Source organism: Heterocephalus glaber, unplaced genomic scaffold (assembly GCF_053883595.1).
Source record: "Heterocephalus glaber isolate CG9 unplaced genomic scaffold, H.glaber_assembly_v1.0 deba00001553, whole genome shotgun sequence".
Lineage (NCBI taxonomy): Eukaryota > Metazoa > Chordata > Mammalia > Rodentia > Bathyergidae > Heterocephalus > Heterocephalus glaber.
Window position 1 is genome coordinate 19,991,381 of NW_028258344.1, and position 18,414 is coordinate 20,009,794.

Below are 18,414 nucleotides of genomic sequence, written 5' to 3' on the forward strand. Positions count from 1 at the left end.
TATCTCTTCCTCGGCTCTTGAATTGAGTTTCTATTCTATAAAATGCTAATGTTAATTAATCTTTCAATACTCAGTGGACCATATATGTGTGGTTCTATTTCTAGATTCTCTGTTTTATTCCAATGATCTATATGTCTTTCCTTACACCAACACTGCCTTGATTACTGAAGCTTTAGAAGAAGTCTTAAAATTGAGTGCTAAACATCTTCCAACACTGTTTTTGTTTTTGTTTTTGATTTTGGGCTTTTCTGGGTCCTTTGTACTCCTACATAACTTTTAAATTTCAATATCCGGTTCTTCATTTATAGCAAGTTTACACAGACCTGAATTTTTATATATACCTTGTGTTTTCTAATCCTGCTAAATTCAAGTACAAGTTCTAGGGGCTCCTAGAGATTTCTTAGTATTTTCTCTGTAGATGATCATTTCATCTAAATATAAAGATTTTGCTTCTGCCCTGCCAATCCTATCCTAGTTGTGTCATTTTATTGCCAGACCATTTTGGTGGGGCCTAGGTTTCAAAGTTTAATGGACAGATAAAGAGTAAGCATATCTGCCCTTGTTCCCCACCTTAAGGACAAAACATTGTATCTTCTCCATTCATATGAGGCATTCTCTCTGGAAGTATGGAGTACATGTCTTTAATCTGTTGAGAAGTTTCTGTTCTACTTCTAGTCTCCTGATAGCTTTTACCATGAACAGCTGTAGAATTTGGTCCAATACTTTTTCTCCAACTAGTGACAGGATCATATGGCTTTTTCCTTTCCTCTGTTAAAATGATGACTTTTGGGGGTGGATCTTCCAATGCTGAACCAACACTGCCATCCCTATAACAAATCCACTTTCTACATCCTGCCAGATCTGACTTCTAGCAGTTTGTTCTGTTAAACAAATTTCTATGTTCATTCTTTTTTCTTCTATTATCTTCATCCAATTTTAGGATTAGCACAATGTTGCATTTTTAAAATGAGGGGAGAAGTGTTCCTTCTTTTTTTGCTTTAAATGTTAGATATAATTTATCAGTTAAAATGTTTATGAGCCTGCTGTTGTCATATAGGTAAGTTTTCAAGCTAGGAATATACTTTCTTTAATAGGTGCTATTCAAATTTTATATTTCCTCCAGAGTTAGTTTCATTGATTTGTCTTTCAAGGTACTCCTTAGAAGTTGTCAAATTTATTTCAGAAAAGATTTTTGTAATATGCTTTCTATATCCTTTTAAATTCTGTAAAATCTGTGGTAATGTCTCCTAGATCTTAATACTGTAATTTAAAAAATGTATAACTGATATTGTGTAACAGGAAGAAAAGGTCCAAAAGATCAGGGGAATTGGGAGGGGTAGGGGAAGGGAAAAAAGGGAAAGGATAAAATATGAGAGGAGAAAAAAAAATGGGAACAAGGTCTGTGAAAATAGGGAAGGGTGGAGGGGCTGAAAGGAGGGCAAGGGAAGGGGAAAAAAAATAAGAACCAAAAGACTCATGTAATGGTACAAGGTCCCAATGATGAATGTAACTGTATTTTATACCTAAAATGTACCATTAAAGTTAATGGGCAAAAAAAAAGAAAATAGAAAGCATAACAAAGTCGAGTTAGAGAAATGAAACATAACAAATGAGTCTACATAGAAAAAAAGAAGTGTTGACAATTATGGAGTCAAAGATTGATTTAGCAATATATACAAGGCTGGTTTACTCTAAAATAAAAATCATAATTTGCCAAAGTGTGTTTTTATTGTTTGAAGGTTCTCCAGCTCTACCTATTCAACGATGCTCCTTTAACAATTAACCATGATTACATTGTGAAAATTATTTTTTAAAATGTATTTTGGATAATTTATTTATCCCAATCTTTTCTGAAATTTCATTTAAATGAAAAAGAGATGATTCTACTAATTTGAGAGTTGTTTATTTTGATTTATAAGTGTTTTGTATGTGGTAAAAAATGAATAGGTTGTTTGTCTCAATGAAAAAAAGCTGTTAAATTGTGCTTCAAATTATGATTATATTTTTGAATTGGTGACTGTGAATTACATAAACATTTCCTCGTTGTATATGACATCTGGCCTGTCATTATATATGACAGCTATATATTGTAATATATTATATATAATATATAGAGAGAGAATAACTTCTCTTACATTTAAAATATTTTCTTTCCCTTAACCATGTTAGTTTTGGAAAGGATTATGCCTCAATTCCACTTCTCAAATTATGACAAATCAGAATATGCAACAAGGATTAAACTAAATGTATATTAAAAGAGTAGAGAATTCACTGAAGCAAAACTAATCATCATTTAGATTATCAGTAGAAGATGATTAATAAACAAAGGATTGCATGAAAAGTTATGTTGATGCTGCATTTGGGTAGCCAAATGTTTTAGCTTTTACAAATGAAAAAATCTCTAAGCAGCTTAGGGGGGAAAGTAATCATTCAAATTACAAACTTAAGAATTTTAAATTACATACTTCATCAAGTTGTGTCTATTTTAACTTACTGAGCAAATTTGGTACAACAGAATGAGATAATTACTTAGTGTTTCAAGTGAATGGAAAGCAGTCTCCCTGCACATGCAATTTGTTTCATAATTGTTATAGTAGATAAGTTTGAGAATTGCTGAGAATGTATTTCTAGAAGATAGTTAAAATATTCTAAGATATATTCAAGAATATGGATTTTACAGGTACTTTTTTCTTTAAAAATTTCCCTTAACAAGATATGTTTTAAAGTACTTCCACCTTTTGGGAATCTGATTTAATGAAATATATTTGGAGATGTTAGGAAAGATGTAAGGAAATATTTTTACTCCCAATGAATTCCTGGAATTAAAAACAAAAATATGACTCAATAAATGATGTGTCTGTATTTGAAATTAATGTTCTACAATTATATTGTATTGTATATGCTTATTCTTTATTAATTTCTGAAGTAATTTTGTTTTAAGCAAAACATTTAGTGGTACATTTTAGATATACATAATAATAACACTCATCATGGGGAATTTGCACCTGTATATTATATATCCTGTCTCTTCTTTTTTTCCCATTCTCCTCTCCCCTCTCTGTATATGCAAATCTTCCTTTCCATTTTTTCTTCTATTTTTTACTTTTTATGTTGTCCTTTCTTTCCTTTCTTCCTCCCCTTTTTTGTTCCCCTTCCCATTTGAATATTTTATTTTCATTTCCCAATATCTATTGTACATTTTAGTCCTTATTTCCACTTTCAGTTTCTCACACCAGGGAAATGATGTGATATTTACATATGTGTGTCTGATTTATTTCACTTAAGTGTATGCTCTCAAGGTCCATCTATTTAACCATAAATGTCTCAAGCTCATCCTTCTTTATGGCATAGAAGTATTCCATTATATAAAAAACCCCTTCATCTTTATCCATTCTCCATTGATAGGCACTTGGGCTGTTTCCAAGATTTAAGTATTACAAATTGTGCCACTATAAACATGAGTGTGCATATATTGCTGTGATATGATGCTTTTAATTCTTTTGGGAAGATGCCAAGAAGGGGAATAGCTGGGTCAAATGGAACCTCTAGTTTTAGTTTATTGAAGAATCTCCACAATGATTTCCACAGTGGTTGCTCCATACCATGTGGTAATTTTTTTCAGTGGTGCAGACTGAACCCAGGACCTTCACTTTAAACTGCAATCCAAACCTTTTCATTTTAATTAATTTATTTTTTTGAGACAGTCTTGCTAAATTGCCCAGATGAGACTCAAATTTGCACTCTTCCTGCTTCTGCCTCACAAGTTCTAGGATTACAGGTGTGCACCACCATGGTGCTTAAATGTGTTGTTATTCTCATTCACATTAAACCATCTGAAAGACTCTCAAAAGAATAAAGAAATTGTTTTTGAACTTTGTTTTAATTCAATAAAACAAGGCAAGATAAGTCAATATTACTGTGAAACTCAAAAATATTTCTAAATAAATATTTTCCCCAAAATGGTCCTTCAATTTCTCTAAGTACTTTGTTATGCTATAGGCCTCATGGCATACTCTCCTGGAGGTTTGAAAAAGTCACCAGTTAGGTTATTTTAAAATTTCAATCTCAGCCTGACTGGTAATTTTCTGTGGCTGTGGGAATCTATTAAATTTTTTGGTAGTTCATTATGCTATAGAATACTTTGAAACATTATTGGAATTTTCATGGTTATTGAAGGAAATTAAGAAATAATTATTTCCCAAGCCTGACTTTAAAGTGTGTGACACATTGTCAGTCATCCTTAGCTTTCAAAGACATTATGCTTTAAATTTTACTTCAATGAATAATATTAATATCCTTGTCCCAGCTTTAACTTTCTACCAGGATAAACACTGCTATTGTACCAAATGTAAAATCTACCTGTCTGGGAGGGGCAGCTGGCCCCAGCTTTAAAACATTAGTGTCTCAAATTGTAGTGGGGCCTGAATAATGAAGAAGACTTATTACTGTTTTTAATGCTGACTTGATGAAATTAAATGAAAGGAAGCCCATTCTAATCAAGGATGAGTCCTGAGCTCTGTAGCTATGAGCTCGGAAAAATGTATTGCTGATTAATCTTGGCAATGTACTCCCTTTTATTATTTTAAACTTATATCATATTATCTCCCAATATAGTATTCAGATTGCTTATTAAGGCCTTAAATGACTTTTTACTCAAATAGTTTCTTTGCCTTGCTGAGACAGAAATTGTTATTCAGACTTTGGTTATAAGTTTTTCTTTGTAGAAGAGAGTGAGAGCCAATCTTATTGTATTCGTTCAACAGTGTTATTCTTGGTACAGCTTCACAAGGGAATACTGGTAGATTAAGGGAGACAATCTAGAAGTGGTTTTCTGAGTTGACATTGTCATGCTTTACATAACATTTGTAGTACCAAACATTTTAATAGATATGGCTTTGGACATATCTTTTGCAATCTATAGCTGCTATGTCATCATCTTGGAACTTCTGAGACTATAATAACTAGCAATTCAAGAATTTTAAAAAATATCTTCTACATCATGAAAAAAATATAAAATCAAAAAGAGGGATGAGGAAAGTCTACAAAATTATGTAGGGCATGGATGGTAACCTTGTTTTTCTATTCCAATCTTGGTTTTGACCTCTCTGAGAAGCCCTTGACCTTCCAAAGAAATCTGAATTTCATGTTGCTATTCAAATCATCTTTGACACCTTTCACTCTCCACCAATTCTCTGGCTGTACAAGGAAAACTACCTAAAACTGTTCCAGGGACATAGAAAGAATTTCATAAATACATTTAGTGAGGATAAGTATTATTAACTAAATTACTAGTGGGAGATTATTTTCAAACATTTGTGAAATTCTAATTCCACTCTAGGCACTTAAATATAAAGATAAGTAATAATGAACCAATATCCTTGATGTATCAGTCAGTGCTTACTAGAGAAACAGATTTAATACAAGATGTACAAATATATATGAATTTACAAGACTGGTTTACAATGACTGCCCACAAGAGTCAGGAGTGGAAGAGTGCAAAGGTCTGTCCGGAGATTCCAAAGATCTAGTCTAAGGCTTGGAGTTGCATTGTCCTGTGTGAGTCCATACCAGGAGGTAAAGGGTCTTCAATGGAAGGCTGAAGGGTCTGTGCTGGAGGCTGTAGAATCTGCGCTGGAAGCCAGGAGATGACATCCAAGGTAAAGGCTAAAACTGGAGCTCCTCATAAGAAACAGAAGCAAGTCGTCCTTCCTTTCCCATTCTGGGGACAATCCTCCATAGGGTGGGTCTTCCACACCCAGAAGTATGCTGAACCAGTTTAGTTGGGCATTGCTGACTCAAGTTGACACAATCAGTTAACTAGCACATTTGACAATTTAGGTTCCTTAGTATTAATTGTATTAATATTGCAATTGAGATGATTAGAGTAAAATTATAATCAATTATAAAATGTATTTAATTGAAAATAGTGCCATTTCTTCTAGAGTAGTGTTTTAAGACCTAGCACTTCATTTTTTATGGCAAATGTTTCATAATAACCCTGTGATTCTGAAATAAATTCCATACATATTTTCACTTGCCAATATATGTGAATGCTGTAATGTGGATCTTGAATGTCCCCCAGTGTTCCCCATGTGCTCAAGGCTTGCTTGAGTCACATCCCCTGATCCTATGGGAGATGGTGGAAGCTTCAGAAATAAAGCTCAGTATTAGGAAGTTAGGTCATTCAGATGTGACCTTCAGGTGATGTTGGGTATCTCTTCTTCCTCTTTTTTCCTTCCATGGCACCATGAGTTAAGCAGTTTTACTTTACCATATGCCATGATGTTCTGTCTTACCATAGGCTGCAAAACAACTGAGCTGCCTGAACATGTACTGAAACCTTGAGGCCAAATGATCCTTTCATTCTTATAAGTTATCTATTTTGGGTATTTTGTTAGAGTAATGGAAAGTTGCCTAACAATAATTAAATAAAAAGAATTGATGCAATATCTTTTTTTTTTTTGGTACCGGGAATCGAACTCAGGATCTTGTGCTTGCAAGGCAGGCGGCGGAACCACTGAGCTAAATCTCTGGCCCTGATATCATAATTGTAAAAGAAATATAGAAGAAAATAATCTTTGATAAAATAATGCATTAATCATTTGCAAAAATGTCTAATTATAACTATACTGCTTGTGACTATATGGCATTTGAATGAAGAAATATCATGAACATGGCAATTACAGATGAAAACCGACGCATATATGTTTGTTGCCTGTTCAAGTGCCATTTGCAACATTGCCTTTAGTCACTTGTCATTTGAATGGTAAAGTCTTGAAAAAAGAATTGGTGAACTCTTCATAAAATTTAAAATGAAACAAAGTATAATCTTTCTTATGTTTACATGGTATGCATGTCTAAAAACTTCAACAAATATTAAACTCTGACCCAAATTCTTAGAATTTAATTTCTAGAATAAGGTAAATGTTTAAAGTTCTTCTTATATACAAATTTCTAATAGAAAATTTAAAAAAAATTATAGGACTTTCTCTTAATTTGCAGGACACCTGAGATTTCAGATTCCTATCACCTAAGTGGTACATCATACTTCATGTACAACCTAAAATACATTCACAGATTCATATACTGCTTCTAGAGAATAATGGCTGAGAACCATTATTTCAGATGCTCTGGAACTCTTGATAGCTCAAGGTACATACTCAAATCATCAAATGAGGACTCAGTGGGAAGCAGCTTTCTTAGCTGCAAAACATCTTCCTATCTATCCTTTCAGTCTACAGTCTTTAGATAGATAAATGTTCATGTGTGAATGTGTGATATGACTAACAATGACCTTCTATTGGCAAATTTTTAAAAGTAAATGGTGATATTATTATAATTCATGAAGTAACATTACATTTAAAATCATGTAAAGAACTGTGACAAACTTTATATCATCTATTTCATTAACTTGGGAATCAAAAGTATCTGTTATCATGTAGAAAACTATGAAATTTCTTGAAAGCCATCTTCACAATAAAAATAATGTTGAGGTACAATTAATAATTATAAAGAAATTACTTATTTTTTAACAAAACAATAAAAATAACAATATGCAACGGAGTAATGGCATGAAAGATAAGGCAAGATGCTTTAATCTCTGTGTGCAGCAGAAGCACAGGCCACGTTGAGCAGATGACAAGTGATTTAGGAAGTAGATCAGGCGCTGAAAGTCCCTAAAGGCAGTCAGAAATGCTATTGATTGGTCAATGATCGCATTTATCAATATTAGTGAGGTATAGAGGGCAAATTGTCTTACTCTCCTTTGCAGTATCTAATTGCTCTCACAGCTTTATGGATGCACTTAAGGTTTTTGTAAATGATGTTAAATGACTTATCAGTTCTAATAAAATCAGTGCATTCACTATCAAAACTATAATGCCATTTGATTAGTATTGCATTAAAAAGCTACAATTTGATTAATGGAAGCCTTATTAACTGTTTTTATGCACTATATTAAACATTAACTTTGTAGCAGGTACTGCTATATATAGTCATTTAAGCTTCAGATCAAGCTTCAGATCATAGGAGTTTTAAAATGTCCATTTTACAGAAAAGAAAACTAGAAACTCAAAGAGGCTGTGTTTTACTCAAGGTCACACTTAAGCATCCTAGTAATTTTATTGATCTTAACACTAGTTCAGAGTAGTTTGATTTGGGGGCAGCTTTAAAAAATAAAAAGAGGTGGGAAGGAGAAGAAAGGAAGGAAAAGTGAAAAAAATTAGGTGTGTTATGTACATGTACAAACTTCCCATAATGAAGTAAACATTATGTACTGGAAACGTACTAATAAAATTTTTAAAAATTTTAAATGACAAAAAAATATTCCAATGACTGGAGAGTTCAAATAGCTCTCAACCATGAAAGATGTCTTCCTCAATTGATGCTATTTTAGAAGCTGATCAAATTTTTAGATTCCCAAGACAAGATTTCCCTGATTCTTTCTTCCACTTTTCAGGCACAGCACAAATAAGAACATTGAATGCACAGGACATGATCTACATACATATTTCAGCACAGACATTTGTAATCATAATTTTGAACTTAACTTATATAATAAAAAATATAAATAAGAATAAAAATAAAACTGCAGAAGTTGATTTATTACAAAATTAACATCAAATTAAATGAATTCTACATCACTAAATGATAGTTTAATATTTTTCTCATAAACAGTTTTAAAAGTAATGGCCATTTCTGTAAATTAATACTAGTGGAGTCAACCTGAACATAAAATAAGTTGCAAGTTGACTATATAAATATGCTGATTGGGAATCCTGCTACAGCAATGTTTTAGACTTTCTGCAGAAAGCAATTGAAAACAGTTGATCCATTTTTTTTTTTTTTTACATTTCTCATCAGGAATTGTACCTTTACATAATGCATCTTGGTTTTTATTTTTTCCCCATTCCTAGCCCTGCCTTTGCCCCCTCCAGCCTTACCTATTTACAAAGACTTTTTTTCCATTTTTTCCATTTCTCAGCATTTTTTCTTTCCCTTCTTTCCTTTCCCCTGCCCCTCCCAATATCTCTACCACTTTGGACCTTTTCTTCCTCTTTTGCATTTTTGATTATTCATTCTAATCATTGGTACATTTTAGGTATACAGTATAATGACATTCATCATGAGAAATTTGCAACTTTACACAATTTCTCTTGGTTCTTCTTTTTTACCCTTGAACAGCCCTCCCTTCAACACCTCCATTCTTCCCTATTTACAAAGATTTTCTTCCTATTTTTCCATTTTCTCATATTAATCCCATACATTTCTATCCTTTCCCCTATCCCTCCCAATTCCTTTCCCTTTGCCCCTTTTCTTCCTATTTCACATTACCTATTATACATTTTAGTCCTTATTTACACTTTCAGTTTTTCACACCAGAGAAACTATTTGGTATTTATACATGTGTGTCCTATTTATTTCACTTAACAGTATCACCTCAATGTGCATAGACTTAGCTATAAATGTCTCTAATTTCTCATTTTTTATGGCTGAGTAGTACTCCATTTTATTTAAAAACTCCCACATTTTCTTTTTCCAGTCTCCAGTTGATGGGCATTTGGGCTGTTTCCAAGTTTTAGCTATCACAAACTGTGCTGCTATGAACATGGGTGCACATATATCACTGGGGTATGATTCTTTTAATTCTTTGGGGAAGATCCCCAGCAGTGGAATAGTGGGGTCAAATGAGATCTCTAGTCCTAGTTCTTCGAGGTATCTCCATACTGATTTCCACAGTGGTTACACCACTCTGCACTCCCACCAGCAGTGGAGCAGGGTTCCTCTTTCCCCACAGCCCCACCAGCATTTGTTATTGGTTGATTTCATGATAGCAGCCATTCTTTCTGGACTGAGGTGGAATATCAGCATTGTTTTCATTTGTATCTCTCGAATGACCAGTGATGTTGAACATTTTTTTCATGTATTTATTTGCTATTTCTACTTCTTTTTCTGAGAAATGTCTGTTCATTTCAGATGCCCATTTTCAGATTGGGTCTTTAAATTTGGGAGTTCTGATCTTTTTACATTCTTTATAGATTCGAGATAGTAGACCTTTGTCTGAGGAAAAGCAGGTGAAGATTTTTTCCCACATTGTGGGTTGCCTCTTCACACTGCTGATGGTTTCTCTTGCTGTGCAGAAGCCTTTTAATAAGAAGAGATCCCACTTGTTGATTGTTTGTGCTAGTTGCTGGGCAACTGAGGTTTTGTTCATAAAATCTTTTCCTACACCAATGTCTTCAAGAGTTCTACCTAACCTCTGTTCCAACTGGTTCAGAGTTTCTATTTTAATATTTAGATCTTTAATCCATTTTGATTTTAGTTTAGTGCATGGCGAGAGATATAGGTCTAGTTTTAATCTTTGGCAAGTTGAAAGCCAATTTTTCCAGCACCATTTATTAAAGAGGCTATCTTTCCTCCAGTGAGGGTGTTTGGCCCCTTTATCAAAGATGAGATGGCTGAGTGTGTCTGGCATTGTTTCTGCATCTTCTAATCTGTTCTGCTGGTCCTCAGGTCTGTTCCATTGCCAGTACCATGCTGTTTTTATCACAGTAGCTTTGTAGTATAGTTGCAGGTTGGGGATTGTGATACCTCCTGCCATGTCTCTGTTACCTAGAATTGCTTTTGCTATTCTGGGTCCCTTCTTGTTCCAAATGAATTTTTGGATTGTTTTCTCAAGGTCCATGAAGTATGCTGCTGGGATCTCAATGGGAATTGCAATGAATCTATATAGCAGTTTTGGAAGTATGGCCATTTTCACTATATTATTCCTTCCTACCCAGGAGCAGGGATGTCTGTCCATTTTCTGATATCATCTTCAATCTCTCTTTTCAAAGTGCTATAGTTTTCAGAGAAGAGGTCTTTGATTTCTTTTGTTAGGTTGATCCCAAGGTATTTCAGTTTTTTTGGAAGTTATTTTGAAAGGAATTATTTGCCCTATTTCTCTCTCAGTGAGTCTGTCATTTGTGTAGAGGAAAGCTATTGATTTTTGTGTGTTGACCTTGTAACCAGCTATCTGATTGAATTTGGTTATTAAGTCTAGAAGACTTTTGGTGGAGTTCTTGGGGTCTTCTAAATAGAGTATCATGTCATCTGCAAATAATGACGATTTGACTTCTTCGTTTCCTATCTTTATTCCTTTAATTCTTTCTCTTGTCTAATTGATTCCCTTTCAATTTCATTGAAGAGTTTAAATAGTAGTGGCAGTAATTCTTCTCTAAATGTCGTGTAGAATCAGCAGTGAAGCCATCAGGGCCAGGGCTTTTCTTAGTTGATAAGTTTTTAATTAAGTTTTCAATTTCATTGGTTGATATTGGGTTGTTTAGAATTTTTAGGTCTTCTTTGTTCACCTTTGTTAATTCATATGTATCTAGGAATCTGTCCATTTCTTCTGTGTTTTCCATCTTATTGGCGTATAGTTTCTGGAAGTAGATATTGATGATCCTCTGTATTTCTGCTGGGTCTGTTGTAATTTCACCCTTTTCCTTCTTAATTGCATGGATTTGGGCCTTTTCTTTCCTTTTTCTGATAGGGTTGGCTAAGGGTTTGTCAATTTTGTTGATTCTTTTGAAGAACCAACTCTTGGCTTCATTGATTTTTTTGGTATCGTTCTCTTAGTCTCCACTGCATTGATTTCTCCTCTGACCTTTATAATTTCCCACCTTTTATGAGCTCTGGGGTTGTCTTGCTCTTCTTTTTCTAGAAGCTTGAAGTTCAGCATCAGGTTGTTTAATTGGGTTCGTTCTATTTTCCTAATATGAGTATTCACTGCTATGAATTTCCAGCCTAACACTGCTTTCATTGTGTCCCATAGATTCTGATATGTTGTATTCTCATTTTCATTTAATTGAAGGAAATGTCTGATTTCATCTTTAATTTCCTCTGTGACCTATTGGTTATTCAGTAGTGTGTTGTTCAATTTCCACATGTTACAAAATTTTTTGAGTTTCTTTTGCTATGGATCTCCAATTTCATCCCACTATGGTCTGATAATATACAGGGGATAACTTCAATCCATTTGCACTTACTTAAACATATTCTATGTGTGAGTATGTGGTCTGTTTTGGAGAATGATCCATGTGCAGCTGAGAAGAATGTGTATTCTGATTTTGTGGAGTAGAAGACTCTGTAAACATCAGTTAAGTTAGTTTGTTCAAGAGTTCGATTGATTTCTAGTATTTCATTACTCAGTTTTTGTCTAGTTGATCTTTCTATTTGTGACAGTGGGGTGTTGAGGTCCCCCACTAAAATTGTATTAGTGCATGTATGACTTTTCACGTTCATTAATATTTGTTTTATATAGTTGGGTGCACTAGTGTTTGGTGCATAGATATTTATGATTGTCATCTCTTCCTGTTGGATTGTTCCCTTTACAAGGATGTAGTGTCCTTCTTCATCTCTCTTAGTCAGTGTTGGTTTGAAATCTACTTGATTTGCAAAGAGGATAGCTACTCCTTCTTTTTTTCGGGTTGCCATTGCACGACATATTTTTTTCCACCTTTTAACTTCAGTCTATGACTTTCCTTTGGAATTAAGTGTGTTTCCTGTATGCAGCATATTGTTGGATTTTGCTTCTTGACCCATTCTGCTGGTCTGTTTCTTTTGATTGGTGAATTGAGACCATTAACATTGATGTTTATAACTGAAATGTATTGACTTGTCATTGCCATGACTTTTTCTTTTTGTTGGGTTCTCCCCCTCTACATTTAATTTCTTGTCATGCCAGATGTGTTAATTCTGCTTTGCTTCCTGGGGATGTGATTCTCAATGTCTATTCCTAGGATATTGTGTAAAATTCTTTGGAGTGCTGGTTTGGTATTCACGAAGTTCCTAAGGTGCTCTTTGTCATGAAAGTATCTTATTTCTCCATCCATTTTGAAAGATAGTTTTCCAGGGTACATCAATCTGGGTTGTAGGCTGCTTTCTTTTAGGGCTTGGAATATGTCACTCCAAGCTCTTCTTGCCTTGATGGTTTGTGTTGAGAAGTCTGCTGTGATTCTGATGGGCTTTCCTTTGTATATGATTTGTTTCTTTTCTCTGACTGCTTGCAGAACTTTGTTCTTCTGTTGAGTTTCTGGAATCCTAACAATTATACGCCTATGTGTAGAATTTTTTTTGATCAAGGCTATTTGGAGTCCTATATGCCTCACTTATCTGTATGTCAAGTTCTTTTCCCCTGCTTGGGAAGTTTTCTGCCATTACTTCTGAGAAGAGTTTTTTTATGTCATCTGCACTCTCTCCTGTTTCTTCATTGACTCCAATCATTCTTGTGTTTTTCTTCTTTGCATTATCTAGCAGCTGCTGGATTGATTTCTCATGTTCCCTCATAATTTTGAAGGAATTTTTCTTTTCCTGGTCATTAATTTCAGTATTATCTTTTATATCTGAAATTCTGTCCTCACTTTGTCTCATTCTGCTGTGTAGACTTTCAGTGGAGTTTTTCATCTCCTGGAAATCTATTTGCATCTGTTTTATGGATTTCATTTGTTTCCTATGTTGGAATTCCATCATCTTCCTCAGCTCCTCTCTGGATTTATTAATCATGTCTTGCACTAGGAGCACAGTTTCTCCTGTTATCTGAGAAATTATTTCTGATTTCATTTTTTCCAGATCCCCTTTTGTTGCCAGTTCAGTGGGTCCAGGTGGTTGAGTATCAGAGTCTTCCATTTCATTTCCCTTTGAGGTTGCTGTAGGTGACCTGGAAGTCTGGTTTTGAGACGTATTTACGTGTTTTCTCATTTCGACTGGGGGCAGTGGGTGTTGTTGGCACCCACGAGGATCACGTCCTCTGAGCTGGGAGAGGTGGTACAGCGGCTGGGCACGGCTGTAGGGATGGTGTCCCAAATGCCCCTTCCTCTGTGCTGGGAGAGGTGGGACAGAAGGTGGCCCAAAAGCCCTTTCCTCTGGGCTGGGGACACCGGGGGGGATGGTGGCCCGGAATCCCCTTCCTCTGGACCAGGAGCAATAGGACAGCAGCTCAGAAGCCCCTACCTCTGGGCTGGGAGCAGTGGGAGGGATGGTGTCCATGAAGCCCCTTTCTCTGGACCAGGAGCAGTGGGACGGCGGCTCAGAAGCCACTCATTTGATCCATGTTTTATTCCTCTCAGCTTCTTAAACTGACAAATAGAAGCACTTCTACAGAAAAAGTAATGCCAAAGAAACATTTATACTTTGTTCTGAAGTCTTTCAAATACTTTTAGATGTTTGACTTAGAAAACAAATAGAGACATGAGAGTTTGGGTCAGAGTTGACAAGGAAGTTAAATTTTTTTTCCAAAATCTTGTTCCAAAGCAATTACTTGAGTAATAAGCTGGAGCATATGTGTCAAGAGTAAATTTGAAATTACTTTCCTGTAAGACCGTGTCTCAGCAAACGCTCTGAGGAGGAGCTGACTACAGCGAAGATCGCCTGGGAGAGAACACACCCAACAAGTTGTTAAAGTAAAACAGACCTTTATTAGTCTGGCCAGACAGCACTCTCCAAGCTCCAAGCTTAGAGAGGCAACTGGCTCAGAGTCTGAGGCTGTTTTTATAGGGGGTGGCAGGGGAAGTTGGCAAGCAGAAATACAAAAGCGGAGGAGAGAGATAAAACAGACCTTTTACAGATTGTCCTTAAGATAACATATTCAGATATGGAGTTGGGCAAGCATGACGGAACGCTATGCACACAACAGACCTTCCTGGCACAACAACAAGCACATCCCTGGAACTCGATGTCTACCTGGTGATCCATAACAGAAGCAGACAAGTTGGGGCCCTATTACAAAATGGAGTAACTGTTGTTCAGTCTTACATTCCAGAGTCTTGAAATTACATTGTTTTTGTGAATATTCAATTTAAACTGATATGCATATCACATTCTTTTCACTTCAATTTTAGAGTATTTTTTGTGAAAGTTTTGAACATTTTTCATCCCTTGGAGAATTCGTTTCCTCCTTCAGCCAGTTTATATAAATAGAACATTATTTAACACCTAATATTTTAAAGTTTTGTTTATGTTTTATAACTTGGAGAATCATTAATTTGATTAGTACTGAGTAGAAATAGCTAATGGAACATTATTGTCAATAACCTAAAGCACAGACAATTCTCATTCCCAAATTGGTTTTCACCATTTTAAAATCAAGCTTATTTGTTCTCCTGTTTCTTCTTCTCTCATTATTTGTGTGATTGACATTTCCATATTTCCAGGTAATCTTCAACTTTTCTAATTTCTTTTTGCTTTTATGTGCTCACTTTGCATACCCTGTGGCTTCTTCTTTTGTAATGACTGCCCAGCCAATTTCTCCTCATTCCTGATTACACCAACTGAAATTAGTTTAGCTTCACCAATCTTACTCATCATCCCAAATTAATTTCACTGGCCCGTGATATTATGTTGTGCAAAATACAATGTCTAATAGTTTCCTATCGAATAAGTTCTAGAGAATTTAGAATTCTTGTTATAAATCATTGTTGAATTTCTTTTTTAAAACTCATTTCCTGCCTGTCATTCTTTTACTTCAGTATTTTGTTCTGAATCCTAGAGCTTCCCCAAACCCTGTGATTTAATTCGTGCTCTTTAGCCTACCTAGAACAGCATCTAGCTTTTTATTTTCAGTCTAATTTGGTCTATCCTTAAATCTCATCTACAACACAAAAAATGTCCTGATTATACCGGCCAGATATGAGCCCTTTTTTTTTTTTTCAGATAAATAACTATTTTAGTTTCATTATCCCTTTGGTGTGCTTGGCCCTATAAATATTAAAATATTTTTCCTAAAGGTTTTGCTTATTTGGTGGCAGAACACAGGAGTTGGTTATCCTGAGTCCTAGGCTAGCACATATATTTACACTGCACGATTAAAATTTACTATCTTGATTATTTGAACATTTACTACCTAGATAAACACAGGCTCGGGTGCCTTGTGCCTTTGAGAAAATTCAAATAAACATTGCATCAGAAACAGATCTTCGTGGCAGTTCCAGCTGGGATGCCCACCAGAAAGTGCTGAAGCAAACATTCAATGCAGTAAGTTCCCAGGCAACGTGGCATTCTCCTGTAAAATCAGGGCTGAGATCAGTTCCATCTCCAGCATTTTATGAGATCTTCAGAGGTAGACACTTTTAACAGGATTATCTGAGATAAAATCATACAAAATTGTAATAATCTTACAAGAGCAATTCTTTTAGTTGAAATAGGCAGTTCTTTGATTTCATGCCCATTAATGAATTGCACAGCTGTAACCTGTTTAGTATGGGGGAAGTATACTTTTTATGAGTATTCTGCATCAAACTATGGATAAGTATGAAGCTCTGGCTGGGATAATTTGATGTGCACCTTTTGGCTTCTTCAAGCTGCTAGGCAGCATGAGGCAGTGATGGCTACAGCATGCTCTGTACTCCATTGCCCATCTCTGTGTGTGTTTTCATCATCCACACAGCAGTGGGTGTAAGAATGATTGCCTCAAGGACTTCCTTGAGTGCTTATACTCTGTTAAGGTGAGAAGGCTTCCTGGAAGAAAACAATTCTACCTTCCTATCCCAGAGCAAAATGAACTAAAAATTACTATGTGTGTGTGTACATATGAACATTCACAACAAAATTTTATCTGGGAAAAGCTCATCAAATATTTTATAATTGTCTAAATTTATATGCATAGCTGTCAGAGAGTGTTATGGTTTTAAGAATTATTTTGGATCATGAATATGAAAATAAGTGAGTTAAGGAATTTGGGCTTTATTTTTCTCTTTGAATTGTATGAGGTTTCAAAAGGCATGTGGTATAGGTCTCACTTATTGATGCTATTGCCTGAATTCCAGATAAACATTTCATTTTTTGTAATTTTACAGAAATTAAATAGGTTAGTAACTACATCATTGCTCTAGCTTGGTATTTATTTCACCCTCTTTCCCTGTCACACGCAAATGTAAGTCTCTTTGCCAATATCTTTCCTACATTCTTTTATCTGGAAGCTGATGCAAAGAAGTCATTAAAATTGATAGCAATATCCACCACTCCAGTGAATAAATTACACTTTCCCTTTCATGGAGGCCCCATTATCTCTGGCCTTGACCCCTTCTTTCTTCTCATCTTGAAAGGATTTTGATTTATCCCAAACTCTTGTGCAATCTTCCTTTCATTTTCTCCCCTTAATTTTCTTATCATATTTTTTACACTTTTAACTTCATTCTGTCATCTCAGTGCTTCCCTCTACCTCATGTTTTATATTATATTTTTTCTTATTTCTTGGCTTTGATTAGTTTTTGGACTCTTCTTCTTTTCCACATTGACTTTTTATCCTAACCAAGGCCATATTTATTTCTAAATGATATGCATAGCCCTTGAGCATAATTTAATTTATCTTAGAGTGCATTTCATTCCCTCTTTTCTCTAACTTTCTGCCTTTTATTTTTCATTTGGTTAGCATATATGTCTCCTCTCAAAATTTACTTTTCTTTCTATTAAAAAAATCATACTTTTTCATTATTTTTTGCATCCCATTGGTTGATCTGGTAGACCTAAACCCAAATCCAACTTTATTACTATGATTTCACTGTCATATTTTTTATCTGTAATAATATCTCCAGTTACCTAAAACTGCTTTTGGAATTACAAAGAAATCACATTTTCTTGGACTTTGAAAAATGTTGTAAGAAAGTATTGTAAGCACAGAAGTGATAAGTATAAGAAAAACCGTGTTGGTGGAATCTTTGTTAGAACTTTCAGCTTTTAACTTCATACACAGAAAACCATTAAATGCTGGGATAATAGAACCAGTTGCATTGTAGCCCCTTTGTTTGGCTATCTCTGTGATTCATCAGTCCCCATAGAATATAAGATTCGAGGGGGTCTTGAGAGGTCATTTAATCTATTGCTCTGTGGACTGAAAGTTCCAAGGCCTCATATGCTCTACAAGATACCTTTTCACTTTAGTTCTTACCAGTTTAAATGATACTTGGAATTCTTGTTAAATATTTGGGAAGGCTGCAAATGTCATATGAAAGAAAAAAAAAAACTGATATAGATAGAAATTATAGAAATGTCACTGAAAACTTTGAACAAGGTTGTTAGAACAATCAGAGCATTTAGCAGTTGGAAAATAATAAATCTCTAGTTTATTGTAGCATTTTTAAGATAAACATTATAACGGATTGTAGTGTTTTGGCTTGTTGTTTCATAAGGATGAATATTCTTGGAAACAATGATTATATAGGCTTTTATGTCATATAATAGCAGCAAAGAGTCAAATGTATTGAGGGTAATATGCCTATTTTCTATGTAGTACTGTAAGCCATTTCAGTGATGACCTACTGTCTCCACCAGATTAATATTCTCAAAAGAAACAGGGATGATATTGGGATATTGGAAGTTATTTTAAGGATGTAAATAGTCATTACACATTCAAATAAACAATGTTAATTTTTATTATTTATG

At 34.7% G+C, this 18,414-nt stretch overlaps 1 pseudogene; it reads right to left on the bottom strand.

The window, feature by feature from the left end:
* Positions 1-15,339, bottom strand: part of LOC101719560 (insulin-like growth factor 1 receptor pseudogene) — a 34,185-nt pseudogene extending 18,846 nt beyond the window's left edge.
* Between the last annotated feature and the right edge of the window lie 3,075 nt (positions 15,340-18,414).